Genomic DNA, 17,753 nt, shown 5'->3' with positions numbered 1-17,753 from the left:
CGGTCCAAGGGACCACGTATCCCCAGCCCTTAAGACACTGCACTGGCTTCCGGTAGCCCGCAGGGTGGCTTTCAAAACCCTATGCCTCACCCATCGAGCTCTACATAAAACTGGACCCCATTATCTTCAAAAAAAGTTAATACCTTATCACCCTACCCGCACCCTCAGATCAAGCTCAGCCGGCCTCCTAGTAATTCCTAAAACAAACTCAGTCAGGTTAGGCGGAACATCTTTCTCAGCCCTGGCCCCAACCCTGTGGAACTCGCTCCCACCCCACATCCGCCTAACTCAGGACTTAACGGCCTTCCGCAAACTACTGAAAACCTGGCTCTTTCCCTAAAACCCAACCATCTGATGCGAATGCCAGTGTGGAGCAGATAGCAGTGTGGTGCGGATGCCTGTGTGGTGCGGATGCCTATGTAGAGCGGATGCCTGTGTAGAGCAGATGCCTGCATGAAGCCGACGCCTGTGTAGAGCAGACCGGACGAGCGTGCAGACCTGATGAACGCATAGACAGACTGGAGTGCATTCGCGGGGACGACGGGAGTGCATGCATTTGGAATACATGAGAGCATGCACGAAGCACACTGAAAATGAGGGATTGTCTAGAGCGCGCAAGACGAACTATGCACGCGCGAATGTGTTCCTGACTGCTTAAATTGCATGACGTACATAATATGCATTGATATGCGTAAATTTGAATGAACATATATCATACCACACCCCACGCCTACTCTCCTCTTTACACCACCACTCAAATAGAACACAGGGATACTATGACACCATTCGGTATAACTGTTCTCATATCAACATCCACCGCTCACTCCCCAGCACTCTAAATAACCACCGCTGGTTTAACACCCCCAGCCTGGCGTTTCTCCTCAGGCCTAACGCAGCCACTCTGGAGCGGGATAAATTCTGCCAGAGCGTACACATTCTCCTGACTCTCAACCACCACACCTACCGCTAAGAAGCAGCTACCACATCAACCCCGCACCAGCTGCACACATACCTGTGCGCACACGCACCTTTTGACTCTCCTCACCCTCTCTACTGACTCGAACCCCGGTTCCCAAGGGCGTTCAACCTACCAGCGCCTTCAGACCATACCAATGGTATATAAGGCGCTATACAAATGCAAAATAACAATAACAATAACAACAATAACCAACTCCACGTCGGTGCAGTCGAGGGCACCTACACAATTTGGCATGCCTGCCAGTGCATGGAAGCCAACTTTTGTATCAAATATCTCCTGGGGAGTCCATGGTAGGGATAAGTTGCTTGAGGAGGGCATCCAGAACTTGGGTCAGTATCCGGGTAAATAAGGGTTGTGATATGGCATGCATGTGCCCCACTGTGTGCTAGTAGGTGCCTGTGGCAAGGAAGTGGAGCACAGACACCACCTTCAGTAGAGGGGGGATGGCGGTGCGTATTTCAATGAGGCTCACTATGTCGTCGTGTATCAGGTCCACTATGGTGGTGATGGTGTCCCAGTCTAGACGGTACAGGGTGTGGATCTGCTCAGGGGTTAGGTTGAAAGGACTGGCTCTGATGCGAGGGATTGGGGGCTGCTGGCATGGTAACGGTGGCTGCACTGGTTGGGTATGCTGGCCCTGTCTCACCCTCCTTCTCCTCTGTGGTGGTGGCTGTTGTTGTTGTTGTTGATGTTGTGGCAATGCAAGCATGTCCTCCAGCTCCAGTAATGCTACTACTATTGGATTCATCTTGGTGTGGGAGGGGGTGTGGTGTGTGGGTGTGCTCCTTTTGTACTGTGCCAGCCTCAAATGCCTCCACCTGTGCTGATTGTGTGCACCTGTGGCAGTTGTGAACACTGCTCAGGGCATTTTATGGTAGGTCGGCGATGCCGGTATTTACGGCATGCCGGTAACCACTTTTTCCGCCTTCATGAAGCCGTTATTTGCATGTCCGCTTCACTTGTGATCTACTCCGGTTTACGGCATGCCGCTAATGCCGGCATGGTGGGTCGCGTGCCCGCGCCCAGACCGCTATTAACGGCATCGTAAATTACGATGCCGCTAATAACGGTCGGGCTGGTCAGAATAGCCCATAGCCCATAGTGGTAAACAATGCCGGTATTCCTTTGCCGCCATTGTTGTTCCCTTAGCACCAAGCTCGGAATGACCCCCATTGTATCCACCAAATACGAGCACAAGCAAATGGAGTCCAAGAACACCAATGGATATCCCATTTCACAGAGCTGTATTCTGACTCACAGTTTGATAACTTTAAAAATACCTTGCAAACTGAAACGTCATGGCTTCTGACCTGTCCTATTGACATCATTACCGACTATATCAAAACAGTGAACAGATCTAGAGCAGCGGGCCAGATGGCCTTAATAATAACATGCTCAAGGACAATCCGATCTATGGACTAAAACCATACCACTCTCATGGCAGATCTCTCTAATTGCTCCTATCTTTATGAAAGGAGATTGTTCTCTCCCCACAAACTATAGACCTATAGCCCTATTAGATACACCGGGGAAAATCTTTGCTAAATTTGTTCTTAAAGAATTTGGTGCCTGGACTTTACAATCAAAATACCATGACCCCCAGCAATCAGGATTTGTGGCTGGAATGGCCACGAATGTAAATCTGTTCTGCTTAAATATGCTTAAATTTCAATGTCAATCTTTCAAACATCAAGTGTATTTTGCATTCGTAGACTTGCACTCTGCGTTTGATTCGATTTCCAGGACAAAATTGATGGCAAAACTTGCAAGAGATCAGTGTCCTTCCACCTTATGCGATATTATTTATAGCTTTCATTCTTCTACATCGATTCGAATAACACTCAATCTTAGTGGTTTACTATCCGCACCCGTTTGTATCTCACGCGGAAGGTACAAGGCCATCTTTAACTATTACATTCATGATGTTAAGCATGCCTTTGATGTAGTTCAATCAGATTCTCCCAGAATTAATGGTATACCTATTAAGGCTCTAATGTATGTGTCATGACCCTTGCCCCTGGCCCTCACTGACAAGTCAGCCTTCCAGTTAGGGCCAGGTCAAAGGCCTTAAAACCTCATCCAAGACTCTCTTGGAGTCAGTCCTGGTGCCTTTGGCGCCAGGCTCATAACCATCATGAAGACCAACATTAGAATGGGACTATTTACTTGGGCCTATTTAACTTGGGGGGGTTCAGGCCTGGGACTACTTTACCTGAACTACTTTGGGTGTGGCAGGCCTGGGACTATTTTACCTGGACTACTTTACCTGAGACTATTTAAACCACACCCAAATAGCAGAACATGCTTTGCGTTATTCTGCTGTGGGCAGCGTAACGCTCACTGTGTCCAGTTCTTTGATGCCATCTTACCTGAAACCAAGGACCTGTAGAGAAAGAAAGAACACTACGAAACTTACCTGGAACAGTATCCTGTCTTCAATCCATCGCTGACTTCAGTTCCACTCACCTGAAGGTACGAACTCCATCGTCCGGCACCGCATGCATCCTGGAATGCCATAACCTGGAAAGAGGAGAAAGAAAGACAGCATTAGTAAGCGTTTACTCACGTTTCCTCCGGAATGAAGAAAGCCACACAATTCTTACCTAGGTAGTCATCTCCTGGTCAGTATCATTGCTGGAACATTACGGCGCTCGGCGAGAACATAGCATACTGCAAGGAGAGAAAAGACACAGGTTAGCAATATAAAAGGCGAAACAGCGCTGCGCATCACGCATTACTCACCGGACAGCATCGCGCACACCGCGCTTTCGCCTACCGGCCCATGCTCATCTTCAAAACTGCATGACAACACCAAAATACCTTTCCATACCTAAAAGGAAAGAAGCAAGACATTATTATTCAAACTAAGAGGAACATAAGAACTGCATATAAAGACTGTAAAGCAGCAAACCTATGGAGTCGCAGCAGGCCTGGATTCCCACAGGGGGTCTTGCACCAGTGAAGTAACTTGGTCGCTGCTCGCCCCCCACATCTACGCGCCCCTGCCACGAGGAGCAGGACGGAGAATCTACCTTTTACAATATTTAGGTGAGGAGAAGAGCCAAGGGGGAGGAAGGAGTTGAGGCCAAGGGAGGTGGGAAAACATAAAGACAATCTGGTATTGAATCCAGCTCTCCTATATTGCAGACCCATCTTTAACCAGAGGCCTTTCCAAGGGACCGGGAGAGGGTTCAAGAGTGCAAATCATCCAACCAGGGCTGGGTGGCTTCCCCGTGGATACCAGGTGAGCGTAACAGAACGCAAAGCCTCAATAATATTATCCACCTGGGCGTCATGGAGACTTCAGAGACTGACCAGTTAGTTCAGTTGTTGGGACAATTACGCGCTTAAGTACATTCAGCCAGGCAAGAAACCAATGCTCTTAGGAGGGATTTGTTTGTTAATAAGGATCGCACCGACGAAATAAGTAGACAATTGCTCCAATCACAGGCAGGACAGACCCCATTGCCTGGTAACATTCTGCCAGCACCTGTACCAACTTCTTCCACCAATCCAGTACAAATAACCCTTCCTGGGGCAGTACCTTTAGCTCCACCTGAACAATTTACAGGGGACCCTAAGAAGTACGCAAAGTTCATGAACCAGTGTCGTCTTCATTTCATTTGCAGATCTGGGTCATTTCCTAACGACCTAGCGCGGGCTGCTTTTTGTCTTGTCATATCTGAGTGGCAGTGCTGCGGATTGGTCAGTACCATTGGTAAGTCAGGATAACCCGTTGTTACATGACTTTGGGGGTTTCCAGATGGAAATGGAAAAACTCTTTGCTCGTCATACCCAAGGCCAAGCATTAGACAACGAACTTTTGTCACTCCGTCAAGGAAATAAAGACTTGCTTAAATATATAGCAACATTTAACAGACTAGTCGTTGAAGCTGGTTGGCCTGAGGAAAAAAGGACCACACTATTTCATCGGGGTCTACGAGGGGAACTAAAGGATGTCCTTGCTCAAGTGGTTAACCCACCTAAAGACTGTGGAGAATCCATCAACCTTGTGGTGCAATTAGATCACAGATTACAAGACTGAAAAGCGGACTGGATATGGTTAGACACTCGAGCTGTGTATGTCTTGTCAAAGGATAATGTTTCACGTACATTAGAAAACAAGGTAGAACCCATGCAAATTGGAGGTGTACGGCCCCCTTTAACTGAAAGAGACAAGAGAAGGCAACAGCAATTATGCTTATATTGCAGAAAATCAGGCCACTTCCTCCAAGCAGGTCCAGTGAAACCACCAAGGAGAACTGTTGGAGCCACAGAAAAGGAAGACAATAACAAGGAGTTGGAAAACTACCAAGCTCGGCAAACGTAGAGGTCCGCTTGTCGAGCGAGAAGGGTGAGCCACAGACCTCACACTTTGCATTACCAGTAATTTTGATCAATCACCAACACACGTCTCGGATGCATGCTGTCGAAGCATACATAGGCAGCAGAGCAGTTGGGAATTATGTAGACCAAGGTCTGGCAGCAGAGATGGGGCTTCTCTTATGCTCTAAGTCGACTACTGAAAAAGTTCCTACTGTTGATGAGACAGAAATAGCTTCAGTAAAGCAGCACTAACCCTACTGTGCCAGGATGGACACCGAGAATCGATTGCATTCGATCTCATCAAAGGTCCTCCGTTTCGACTAATCTTAGGGATGCCATGGTTGGTAGCTCACAACCCTCTAATAGATTGGCGTGCCAAGAAGTTGGCCTTTTCCGATGATTGTGCTTGCACGTGTTATTACTAAGAAAAGGGGAAAACAGACTTATGTACATCTGCTACTCCCAGTACGGCAGCGATTGTACTAGGTGTGACTAGTACTCTACCAAATGAATACCAAGATTTTCAAGACAATACTCTACCACCGCACAGGCCCTACGATTGTCAGATCGACCTCATACCTGGTGCGCAAATCCTTTGTGGTCGAATCTATGCACTTACTGAACCAATAAACCTCCATTTGAAATCTTATCTTGATCAGTACCTGGCAAATGGATTTATCCGCCCATCTAAATCACCGGCAGCCAGTCCCTTATTCTTAGTACCAAAGAAGGAAGGAGATTTGAGGACTTGCATCGACTATTGCGCATTAAACCAGATCACAGTAAAAACCTGTTATCCACTGCCCCTTATTACAGAATTATTGGATCAAGTCAAAGACACCCAAATCTATACCAAACTGGATCTTAAGGGGGCATACCATCTTGTTCGAGTGAAGAAAGGAGACGAATGGAAAACCGCCTTTCGTACCAAATACGGCTTGTATAAATACCAGGTAATGCCTTTTGGACTTTGCAACGCTCCTGCTGCATTCCAGTACTTTATGAATGATGTTTCACGGGAGGTAATCGACGTTTGCGCCCTGGTTTACATTGATGACATCTTAGTGTATTCTGCTACAAAAGAAGACCATGTCAGGCATGTCCGCTCCGTCCTTACTAAACTCTGCCAACATAAACTGTATGCTAAACTCGAAAAATGCTCTTTTCATGTCACTGAAGTGGAGTTCCTCGGTTTTATCCTCACACCAAAAGGTATCTGAATGGATAGGCACAAGGTAGATGCCATTCTTAACTGGCTGTCACCAACTTCATTTAAAGGAATCCAGAGTATGTTGGGCTTTGCAAACTTTTGCCGCCGATTCATCCCAGATTTGTCCCAAATAGTGCATCCAATTACATCACTATTGAGAAAAAACAATAAAAAGTTCCATTGGACCGAAGAAGCAGAGAAGGCCTTTCAAGAACTTAAGAAAGAATTCACTTCTGCTCGAGTTCTACGGCATCCTCGCCCAGTCCTCCCTTATATAGTTGAAACAGATGCCTCTAGCATGGCTATGGGAGCTGTTCTCTCACAAAGGGACCCAGGAACTGGGCAGTTACACCCTGTGGCCTTCTGGTCACGACAATTCTCACCTCCCGAACTCAACTATGCTATCACAGACAAAGAACACTTGGCTATAAAATCAGCTTTCAAGGCATGGCGACACTATCTCCTTGGTACTAGACATACTGTCACGGTCATAACTGATCATCGAAAACCTGCAATACCTAAAAACAGCAAAGGCTCAATCATCCAGTCAACTGCGGTGGGCTCTTTTATTCGCTGAATATGACTATGTGATCACCTACCGGCCAGGAGTCCGAAACGGAAAGGCTGACACCTTGTCCCTCATGGGTGTTGATGAAAAGGTATACATAACTCCATATCCAGTAGCCATCATTCCATAAGACAAACTCCTGGGTCTTATGACAACATTGACACAGGGTGAACTCCAAAACAAGATCCAACTCTTAATGGATCCGACTTCTCACAAGAGTGGTGTACTCAAGGAGAACATTACACCATTAAAGACCAGTTACCATATTTTAGGCACCGTTTATACTTGCCAAGTAAAGATTTACAAGAGCAGGTTATTTCGGGTTATCACAACTCCCTGATTGAAGGTCATCCTGGAATTGCCAAAACTCTAGCTAAAGTAAAACGAAACTATTGGTGGCCCACATGGCGTAAAGACTTCATACAATTTATCCAATCTTGCGGTGTGTGTGAACGAAGCAAGTCCCAAAAGCAGAAACCAGCTGGTCTTCTCCAACCATTGGAAATTCCTCCCGCACCATGGCACACTCTGTCCCTTGATTTCATTGCAGATCTACCTCCCAGTCAAGGATTCAACACCATCTTAGTAGTTGTAGACTTGTTCTCTAAAATGGCATTCTATATTCCTTTTAAGGGTCTTCCAAATGCATCCAATTTAGCAAAAGTATTCCTGGAGGAAATCGTCCGGCTACATGGCTGTCCTTCGGTCTTCATCTCAGATCGAGGTAGTCAGTTCGTATCCAACTTCTGGAGGAAATGCTGTTCAATGGCCCAAATTGACATTCGACTATCCACAAGTCACCATCCTCAAACAGATGGCCAAACAGAAAGAACAAACCAAACCCTTGAGCAATACTTATGTTGCATGTTACATCAAGTGGAAAGAAATTGGAAGGACTTGTTATGGATAGCTGAATATGCCTATAATAATTCATTACACACCAGCACTGGACAAACCCCTTTCTACACTATATATGGTAGACATCCATGTACTTCAGAATTGAATCTCCCAACCCCTTTGGAAATGCCAGCGGTTAAAACCCTACATATGACTATTTCCAAGGCCTTCAAAGAAGCAGAAGAACATTTACTCCAAGCCAAGAACAGACACAAGAAATTCGCTGACCAGCATCGTAGTAAAGCCCCCGACTATCAAATTGGAGACAAGGTCTGGTTAGCATCAAAATATGTGCCCATAAAAGGACTCAGACCTTTTGTCCCCGATATCTGGGACCTTCTTTTATTGAATCCATAATAAATCCAGTGGCAGTTAAATTAGCCCTACCACCCACTATGCAGATTCATCCTGTGTTTCATGTATCACTCCTGAAACCGGTACAACCCAGTACTCGGGTTACAACACCACCAAAACCAGTATTAGTTGACAGAGAACCAGAGCTTGAAGTAAAGGATATCCTAGACTCAAAATACACCAGATGCAAACTATACTACTTAGTTGATTGGAAGGGATATGGCCCTCAAGACAGATCATGGGAACCTAGTGAATACATCCATGTACCTCGCTTAATTCAGAAGTTCCATCAGAATTACCCAGCCAAACCAGGACCAGGCAGAAGTGCCACCGTGAGAGGGGCCTTGGGGGGGGAGTGCTGTCATGACCCTTGCCCCTGGCCCTCACTGGCAAGTCAGCCTTCCAGTTAGGGCCAGGTGAAAGGCCTTGAAACCTCATCCAAGACTCTCTCGGAGACAGTCCTGGCGCCACCATCATGAAGACCAACATTAGAATGGGACTATTTACTTGGGACTATTTAACTTGGGGGGGGTCCAGCCAACATGGAGCACACACATAGCTCAGTTTATAAGGAACTGAGCTATGCAGTCTAGTATTTTGGGTGTGGCAGGCCTGGGACTACTTTACCTGGACTACTTTGGGTGTGGCAGGCCTGAGACTATTTTACCTGGACTACTTTACCCGAGACTATTTAAACCACACCCAAACAGCAGAACATGCTTTGCGTTATTCTGCTGTTGGCAGCATAACGCTCACTGTGTCCAGTTCTTTGATGCCAGCTTACCTGAAACCAAGGACCTGCAGAGAGAGAAAGAACACTATGAAACTTACCTGGAACAGTATCCTGTCTTCAATCCATCAGTGACTTCAGTTCCACTCAACCTGAAGGTACGAACTCCATCATCCGGCACCGCATGCATCCTGGGATACCCTAACCTGGAAAGAGGAGAAAGAAAGACAGCATTAGTAAGCGTTTACTCACGTTTCCTCCCGAATGAAGAAAGCCACACAATTCTTACCTGGGTAGTCATCTCCTGGTCAGTATCATTGCTGGAACATTACAGCGCTCGGCGAGGAACATTGCAACCTGCAAGGAGAGAAAAGACACAGGATAGCAATATAAAAGGCGAAACAGCGCCGCGCTTCGCGCATTACTCACCGGACAGCATTGCGCACACCGCGCTTTCGTCTACCGGCCCATGCTCATCTTCAAACTGCATGACAACTCCAAAATACCTTTCCATACCTAAAAGGAAAGAAGCAAGACATTATTATTCGAACTAAGAGGAACATAAGCACTGCATATAAAGACTGTAAAGCAGCAAACCTACGGAGTCGCAGCAGGCCTGGATTCCCACACGGGGGCTTGCACCAGTGAAGTAACTTGGTCGCTGCTGGCACCCCTCATCTACACGCCCCTGCCACGAGGAGCAGGACGGAGAATCCACCTTTTACAATATTAAGGTGAGGAGAAGTCCCAAGGGGGAGGAAGAAGTTGAGGCCAAGGGAGGTGGGAAAACATAAATACAATCTAGTATTGAATCCAGCTCTCCTATATCGCAGACCCATCTTTAACCAGAGGCCTTACCAATGGACCGGGAGAGGGTTTGAGAGTGCAAATCATCCAACCAGGGCTGGGTGGCGTCCCCGTGGATACCAGGTGAGCGTAACAGTATGCTGACGACCTAGTCTTAATTTCAAATACTCTGATAGGACTTCAAAGACTACTGGGGGCCTTTGAAACCTACATTGTTGATAATTAACTTAAAGTTAACACAACTAAGACCCAGACAGTTCTTTACACACCGAACCAACAAAATCGGTCTATTACACATTGGTCCATTAATGAGGTTAAACTATTGGTCGTGCCATAATACACCTATCTGGGAATGGTCTTTGAGGGAGTTGTGAACCCAACAAAACATCTTATTAGCATAGAACGAAAGCTAATCTACGCAATGTCACAAACCAGAATTATACTGTCATGTTATGGAAAATTTTCTTTAAGACCAGCGTTGCTTTTTTGGAAAACTAAAGTTATACCATCAATAATCTATGGTTTGGAGACCAGCATTCCATTGTCCATCCAAATCATAGATAGGTGGGAGTCAAAATTCTGGAGACGGATTTTACAACTACCTCAGTGTGTTCCCATTGCGTGGCTTCGCTATGAACTGGGGCTAACCTCCTTTGTTGCTATTTATCACAGGCGAATGTGTGCCCTTTTTCGAAAATGTCTTGTTTCCACGAACATGGAAGTAATGCTTAAAACCTTATCACACTATATGTTTGCAACACAACATCCCTTTATACAGAATTGGCTAACAACAATTTACTGCATTCTCTTGCATGCAGACATAACCATTGATCTACTTATTACAAATCCAGATAAGTCTAAACAAAAGATCTATTAAAAATAGACTGGATTGATAATCAAGCCAAATGCTTGCAATACAAGTCTGCATTTAATCACCGTTTTCCTCCTAAATTACGAGGAGTGATGGAAAAGTATCTTTATAAAACTCCATCTGTGTTCTATAGAATTTCGATTTTCGCTTTCGTTTCCAACTTTGGCCAACTAGAAATTTGTTGTATCTATGCAAATTACTGACTGAAAGCCAGAATGTTTGTCGCTTCTGTAATAGTGATAATACCTTTGAAACTCTTGAACATCTAATTGTTTATTGGCCAATATTGATCACTTTAACACGACATTTCACTAAATACTGTCGTTATTTGGAAATAATGGATAATCATCAATGTTGGTCTCATCTGTCTACTACTTCTCTTGTTCCTCTTCAAATTGCCACTATAAACTTCTCGGTTGCACTACAACTTGATACTACCTAGAACCCAGATAATGGCCCTCATTACAACCTTGGCGGAGGACCATGGTGCTACTAGCACCATGGTCCATGCCGCTAAGGTTACGATTCCGCCATGGTGGATGGCGGAATTACCGCCCCATTCCAAGGTGAGTGGGGCGGTAATTCCCCATTCACCATTTGCCCTTCCCCATTCCCATTTTTGCCCCCATAGGGCATAATGGGAATGGGGAAGGCGCTAATTACGGCACCGTAAATTACGGCGCCGTAATTAGCTCCAAAGTCCCTTTGCGGGTTGGATTTTTAACGCCTGCTAAAAGCAGGCGTTAAACACCAACCCGCAAAGGGACACTTGTAATCAGGCGTTAAGGGTTAACAGCGCTGTTAAACCCTTAACGCCTGAGTTGTAATGAGGGCCAATATCTCTTAAAATGTTACTTCTTGGCCTCATGAGTTGCCTCAAGGAGGCTCATTAGCCCAAGCATTTTGTTCACTCATGTTCTATTCCGCTAAGAATCATTTGTTGAGTTGTAATTTGCATTTATTTGGAAGCTAGCTACATGTAATATGATAGCTATATCTTGTTGTGACTCAAAATTCAGATAACACCTTTGAAAATGCTGTTTTATTTTATGTTTATGAGCTACCACAAGGAGGCCTAATAGCCTAACTGTTTTGTTCATTTATTTTATTCCTCTGAGAATTGCTGATTGACCTGTGATTTGTATACCCCTGGAAGCTACTTACATATAACATGATTTTAAAATCCTTTTGTATTTGATTTATGACATAGATGTTTTCTTAATTGTGCAATTACATGAATGTAGTTAATTTCTATATTTTCCTTATGATTATACATTTGTATTAATGTCGACTTATATTGCATCATATTGTATTATAATTCTCTTTCTTTTGTTGATTTTATGATAAAAAAATTGAAAAGTTTATTAATTTCCATTGAGGTTCTTAAGAACAGTAAAACTGAAAAATAAACGTGAAACTCAAGCTTGGCAATAGTTCATCTCGTGAATGATGACATTTTACTACTGAACAATCATGACTTAAACTACACATTAAATGATAGGATGGCAATCATTAGCAATTTGTTACCATGCAGTACAAATATAACAACGTGATTGTAAGCATCTGTACGAATGCGCCCCACAGAACGGGCTTGGGTCTCAGCACATATGCAGATATCTGTATGAGTGTGAATGTTAAGAGGTGATTCTGTTAAAAATGTGGGAAGCCAATAGCCTAAAGTGAAAGCACACAGCCAAAAGCCTGCACTATGAGGAAGCACATAAGAATTAAGACTTTGTATGCCAAAATATGGGAAATACCAGTTGAGTGGCCTAAAGTCAAAGTGCCCACCCATAAAGCACGCACTATGAGGAAGCATGTCAGAATTTGAACTGGCGTAATATATTTACAGATATGTAGAAAATCTGGGTATATAAAAGGGCATTTAATGTCTAAACTCAATACCAATGATGCGTCACACATCTATCCCAAGTGAAAGGTCTCCCAGATACACCAATGGATCTATATGCTGGACTAAAATACCGAAATGTGTGATTAATGGCATGCCAAAAACTCAAATAATGATACCCTAGAAACACATTATTTATGTCACCCCCGCCCACCCACTGAGCAAACATTATCCTGATTCCCACTCCTCCACTGCAGCCAGTCTCAGGCAAACGTGGACCTCCTCACATTCATGCAGCACCCCTGCAAGCAATCTATTCAATTGATTTCGCACACACCTGAATTTTACTATGCTGCCCTTCTTGCAGGCTCACCTCGCCATTGCCAATCGTCGTCCTCAGAAGGGAACAGCGCTCAGCAGAGCACTGGCCAGTGCACTGAGGTCAGGTTGTCCGTGCCTGTGTGCAGCCCTGCACCTGCGCAAATGTGTGCAGACAGAGAGTGCATATGATAGCACACAGTAGCCTATTGAAGGGTAAGTGCAGTTCCCTGGGCGGTGCCCGTGCCCCTCATGATTAGGCGCAAGGCGAGCCTGGCCCGGCCACCATCGTCAGCCCTGTGGGAACTGGCTGGGAAGAAAAGAAATGCGCAGTCGGCAGCCAAATTCATGTGAACCACACAGGCTGGCTGGGCGATCCTTTCACTACCGCTACCCAAAGAGGCCCGATGCCCGAGGCCTATCGGGGAAAGTCCCGGTGTCCTGGTGGGGCAGATCAGCACTGAATAAGAGAGGCAAAGATGAGAACGATGTGGTAGAAGGTATTACCAGGATTTTAGGAAGTACAGGGTCAAATAGTGATCATGCTCCGCAAGTGCAAGCAGCACGGCTAGTACTAGTGATGCAAGCGCAACTCCTGAAAATGCAGACCCAGAGTGCTAGTAGTGGCAACCCTGAAGAAATAGGTGTGCCCGGCGAGAGAAAAAGACTGCTGATATCAGCGTCCGTCCAGGAACACGCACTAGATGGATCTTCTAAAAGATCAATATGGTCTGTTACATCAATAGACCTATTTAAGGTCAGAGCCCACAGAAATCTTCTTCAACCTCTATTCCTTGTTAAGGCTGATTTTTATTTAATGTGGGTATTTTTTTCTTTTGGATGTAGATAGTTAAGGGGTAGACAAATAGATACTGCCCCTCCCCCTGTCGACGAACAGATGAACCTGTCACCCAGAGCTCTTGCCACTCCCCTGATACAATATTGTAAATATGAGAAGCGTTATTCACTGAAACAACCGTATCACCCATACTCTAAGCAGGGGCAGTAATGATAAATGCAGTGTGAGCTAAAGATGGCAAGAATGACCACACAGACGGTAGAAACATACATGCATCCATTAGCCATGAAGATAATATACATTCACCATGAAGAATATCTGTGCAACCACACAAGTAGAAGAAACATAACATAAGTGATGCTTACGCTGATTTGTAACACAAAGAATATATGCTTATAGTTTGCTAACATACGAGGAAAAGAATGTCCTTCTAGGAGGGGAAATTTCACTCAGAAATCTAGGTGCCGACTTTGGCATTAAAATATGATATCAAATAGAATTAAATAGCTGAGAATACAGATTTTCGCAGTGTCCTCGCAAAGGTTTTTTTTAACTAAAACGTGGCACAAAGCAGGGAACAGATCGGTAAATAGGACAATCAGAGTGAGGTGAGACGACGGTTTACTATAAACCAATCTTGGTGCCGGGCACCGTCTCATTTCGTTTTTCAGGCAAACCGTATCTAGTTGAATCCAGTATTTTTCCAAAGTTAATTTTGGTGGTCAGCACATAGTGATGCCAGAGGGAGGGAGTGTTATGGGGAGATGCCAGAAAATGGGTGGTATGTGTTCAATGCAAACGACCTAACCAATCAGTGTGCTTGACGTGTTTAAAACGTTGTTCATGTATTCCATTTTCAATTTTTGGTAAGATTCTGTAAAGCTTGTGGTCAGCATAGGTGTTGAGACCTTTTCAGTCAGGTCACAGCAGGGCTGATCCAAATCACTCTCCCAGCTGATGGGAGTTTAAATAAATCCTTTGTTTCCTGCCGAGATGCCCTTTACCTGTGGAATAGTTTTGCATATGTTTTTGGATCATGCCTGATGAGTGGGAGCTTGTTTACAAGATGTTTGTTGCAGTTCTATTCATTCTCAACATTTACCCACACTTCCGTCATCACCAGGTTTAAATGTGAGTAATTCCAAGATGGCGGACGGCAGAGGAGGACGTACGTAGATGTCTCTCCCGCCGGGCCGCTTCAACAAGCAGCACAATAAAGCGATTCCAGGTGATACTCCACCCCGACGGAGTTTCAACCGGAGCAGAGGTGCACTCCGATGAGAAGGGGAAAAGCCCAGTGACGCGAATTATACAGCGAGGGAGAAAAATGAATACAGACCGCAGTACAAACAAGGAATAGTGGCGGACCAAGTGGACACGGCAAGCTGCGACATCGACTAGCAGCTCGAGGCAAGAGGGAAAAAGGCACCGCGAAGATCTGTAACCCCCCGGCAGCTCCACCGGAGTCACGGGTGATCGCCGGTGGAAAGGAAAAAGTACCCAAGCTTCTCCTGCACAAGGACTATATAAGTATTGGGCCGCAACATGGCACCGGAGAGGTAGTGGCTTCCCAGGCGGGCACAGTGCAGAAGCAAACAGTGGGAGATACGGATGAGGAGTGGGGAATAGAAGAGCGGTCCAGGCTCCTATCCAGTGTCACGCACGAGGACGGAGAAAGTGTACACCCCAGAAGGGGCAAGGATCCCAGGCGGAAAAGACACACAAGATCCCGGTACTGAACTCCCCCCCAGGGGGACACACAAACAAGCAAGGGATAAGTCCCCTGACAAAGGAGACCCGGTCAGGGGCCTACACCACGCCACGTGGGAACTTCCGGGTACCAGCAGCAGGTTGAGACGGTCCCGACACTGAATCACAAGGCAGCACGGGACTCCCTGCATCAAACATAGACGGTACAGACCCCCGGAGGGCAAATGACAGCTGGGGGAAAGCGGCATAGGCCTCATCACAACGAAGCCTCACCAAGATGAAAGCCCCTCCCGCCCAGCGAGCAGGAGAATGAGAAATACCTCCCGAGAGCAGGAACAGAGGGAGAAAGGATCAACTGAGATTACACAATCACCTCAATACCCGGCGGCAGGCCCCATGGCAGGGCCCCAGAAGCGCAGTGAGTCCGGGCAATACGCTGAAGGAAGGGACTCCCCCAGAGTCATAAGCTGACCCCCAGAAACACGCTGCCTACAGCGGTGCACAATACAACAGTCCGCACTCAAATATATCCAAGACAACTCATGCAATGGGGGCAACACACTAGAAGACAGGTGCCATCAGTAAGGGGAAAGCCCACAACAGACTTAAACCTAGAGAGCACAAACAACAGGGTAAAGCGACAAAGGCCCCACCACAGCGGAGCCACACCAACACAAAAGCACTTCACGTCCTGGGAGTAGGAGAATAAAAAAGACCCATCTGGAGCAGGAACAAAGGGAAAAAGGAACAACGGAGACTGCGCTATCACCCCAACACCCAGAGGACAGCCCCACGGTAGGGCCCCAGAAGCGCAGTGAGTACTGGTAACACGCTAAAGGGACTCCCCCACAGTCATACGCTGACTACCAGAAACACACTGCCACACTGCGGTGCACATATCAACAATCCACATTGAATTATAACTAAGACAACTCACACATCAGGGGCAAGCCACTCGAAGATAGGTACCATTTGCAAGGGATAAGCCCACGTCTAACTCCCACGACACAGCGACAGACCCTAACAGCTACGGGTCCACAAACAAGGCCTACCCCCATACCATATCACCCACAAGCTCCTGCCAGGCTAGGGGTCCCCAAATAAAAGGGGGAACTATAGGCAGCAACACATAAGGAAGTGGACAAGACTCAAGACCACACTGGACCACTGGAGAAGTGGACATAGAAGAGAGTGGTGCGAAGGAACACCCCCTTTTACAAGACAGCAAATACAATAAAGGACGAAAGGAAGAGGAGAGCACCACACAGCTATACGGAACCAACGCACACACATTGGAACAGGTGAGGGGGGACCCTATCAGAGACCCACCGCACATCAAAACAAAATACAACTTGATGAGCAGCACAGGAAGCGGGAGCAAAAACAGCACCACATCAATAGCATTGATGTCCAAGTCCAGACTGAAAACCACAACCCCAGCTCATTCACTCCCAGCCCCCAAGGGAAACAGCCAAAAAATCTGAAGCAGCAGCGGAGCGCGAACGACACAGTGACAACGCGACGGGGGTAGACCATTTGAGAAACTCTCACCCAGGAAAAGCAGGAAAGGTGGGAGAATATTGTTACCAAAGCAGACATGCAAAACTGTTTAAAGAATTCCAGAACCAATGTTAACTTTCCTTCCAGGAGCAATTCAAAACGTTGCAGGAGGTAAAGATAGACATTTCGAAACTGGAAGAGAGAACTGACACGCTGGAAAAAGTAGTGCAACAAATTGAGGAAGACACCCAAAAATCTGACGATGTGCTAGAGCAACTATCCCACTGTTAAGACGGATTTCTGAACTCTGTCCTGGTGGCGCAGAAGTTCAGAAGGCCAACCTAATTACTTGGAACAGGGTAACCTCTGGACGAGCCAGACCAATCAAGGTAGCGATCGCGGCGAACAAGACTAGGTCTCAAGAGGGGTGAGGGTGACTGAAAGCCCGCAATGAGCACACAAAGCAAGAGCGCTTACAAACTACTCCAAACAGTTGTTATATCAAAAATATATACACATTTATTTTAAGACCTTTAAAATAATGACCGTAGCGAGAAAATCACAATATCACAATACTAAGCCAACACATACCATATCAACACAATATATATACAAATACGACAGTCTCAAGCATTAGAGGCACGAAATGTGTAGTCCACCTGTAAGGGAAGGAAAAACAGGCAGTGAGATAATGCTTTAGACTCAGTTCGCCTTCAGAGGCACCTAACTAGATGGAAGTCCGAGCCCTGCGAAGAGTGGAGCCTTGTGCTCAAAGTACCTGCACACGCTGGTGCCAACGGGCAAAAGGAGAAGCTCTTCGGAGGAAGTCAGGCAG

General features: G+C 46.0%; 1 protein-coding gene across 1 annotated transcript in view; it reads right to left on the bottom strand.

Annotated features, from left to right (window-relative positions):
• TEX11 (testis expressed 11) overlaps positions 1–17,753 on the bottom strand; it is a 3,096,519-nt gene that overhangs the window by 1,983,364 nt on the left and 1,095,402 nt on the right. The window lies entirely within an intron of this gene.

This window comes from Ambystoma mexicanum, chromosome 5p (genome assembly GCF_040938575.1).
Source record: "Ambystoma mexicanum isolate Mex_15411 chromosome 5p, UKY_AmexF1_1, whole genome shotgun sequence".
Classification (NCBI taxonomy): Eukaryota; Metazoa; Chordata; class Amphibia; order Caudata; family Ambystomatidae; genus Ambystoma; species Ambystoma mexicanum.
This window is presented reverse-complemented; position numbering and strand designations above follow the sequence as displayed.